The 1,733-nt window shown below is 44.5% G+C and overlaps 1 protein-coding gene across 2 annotated transcripts in view; it reads right to left on the bottom strand.

Moving 5' to 3' along the window:
* Pnkd (PNKD metallo-beta-lactamase domain containing) overlaps positions 1-1,733 on the bottom strand; it is a 72,968-nt gene that overhangs the window by 50,139 nt on the left and 21,096 nt on the right. The gene's annotated exons all lie outside the window — the stretch shown is intronic.

The following is a 1,733-nucleotide window of genomic DNA, read 5'->3' as shown; positions in this document are numbered from 1 at the left end:
GGGGAGGGGAGGAGGGGGTGGAGGGAGGGCAGGGACAAGGGGAAAAATGAGAATCAAGACCTACTATGTAAAGGTTCAGAATCCCAATGATGAATGTAATTGTATTGTATACCTAGATTGTACCAATAACCTCAATAAAAAGAAAAAAAAAAAAAAAAGAGGAAAGTGTCAACCGGCTGTGAAAGACATTGGGGGGCGGGGCGGGGGCGGAGCTGGCCTGCAGCTATTAGCATGTGATAAGCACTTTCAACATAGCTGCATGGCTGGGCAGCCTTCTCATAAAGGGAAGAAGGTGGACTTTGGAACCACACACACTCAGGTGAGCTCTCTCCGAGCCCTTTCTCTCACGCGTCTAATGGAACTGCAGTCTTCATGAGTGGCTATGGGGGTGGGCCAGCTCAGAGTTTGCACAAAAAGTAATCTACTTTTCATTGCATTTTTTGGGGGGTTACTGGAGATTGAATTCAGGACCTTGGGCTTGTAAATCTTGCGGCGGCGCCACTGAGCTAAATCCCACCCTCTACTTCTAAATGTCGGATTTCCTACCTGCTTTCCAGGATGAAGTACAGTGTGGCACTACGTGACACAGAGGGACCACACGTTATGATGGTGGTGCACAAGAGTACATCACCCAGTGAGTTCCAGCTTCCTGGTTTGGATAAGTACACTCCACGAGGATTGCATGATGAAATCCCCTCATCAAATATGTCCCCATTGTTAAGTAATGTTCGACTAATTCCATGCAGAGAATCTAAGCTGAACATCCATTTCTACAGTTGAAGTTTCAAACTTGAAAACTGCATTTAGTTTAAAACCATAAAATTGCCAATAATGTTCTTCACGGATTTATTTACAATAATGTAAAAATGGAAAACAAATGTCCTCTGGTAAGAAGTTGACTTAATAGGCCAGGTGTGGTGGCGCAGCCTGTAATCCCAGCACTCGGGAGGCTGAGGCAGGAGGATTCGAGACCAGCCTGGACTACACAGGGAGTTCCAGGTCAGTCTCAACTACATAGTGAGACCCTGTCTCAAAAAACCAAAAAAAAAAAAAAAAAAAGAAGTTGACTTAATAAAAGTGGCCATGTAATGCAATATATTGAAGTATTAAAATTATGCCTTTATTTATTTATTCTTTGGTAGTGGGATGGAACTCAGAATCTTGCGCTTTCAAGGCAGGCGGTGGAACCACTGAGCCAAATCCCGGGCCCTCTTTATTTACTTATTTATTTTTTTAGTGATGGGTATCAAACCCAGGGCCTCTAGAATCTAGGCATGCGCTATTCCACTAAGCGACACGCCCAGCCCTAAACTTGTGTTTTATTTTTGAAGGCCTGCCTGTGGGTGTTACTGACAAGATAAATGTTTATGATAAAATGTTAAGTAAATTCTTGAGCAATAGGGCTGGGAATGTAGCTCACTGGTACTGCGCTTGCCTGGCACTGGGGGGAAAAAAAGCAGTCAGCAAAATTTGGCATCATTCAATAATATGGCCCACTCTAGAAAAATAAGTAAAATACATAGATATACAGGCGAAGAAGCACCCAAAGAAGCATTTCATCTTGTGAGCTGGGAAAGGTGAAATTACTTTCTTCCAGTACTTGTGCGCTTTCTAAATTTTCATGAATAAGCGTCATTTCCTAGGAATCTAAAGCTCCCACCTTCATTCTTTGCCAGGGCAGGACACGGCGCGGACACCAGCGCCCTCTGGCGGCGCCCCGAGGCCCCGCCCCA

This window comes from Fukomys damarensis, unplaced genomic scaffold, assembly GCF_012274545.1.
Source record: "Fukomys damarensis isolate Sample0158 unplaced genomic scaffold, DMR_v1.0_HiC HiC_scaffold_16, whole genome shotgun sequence".
NCBI classification, from domain to species: domain Eukaryota; kingdom Metazoa; phylum Chordata; class Mammalia; order Rodentia; family Bathyergidae; genus Fukomys; species Fukomys damarensis.
This window is presented reverse-complemented; position numbering and strand designations above follow the sequence as displayed.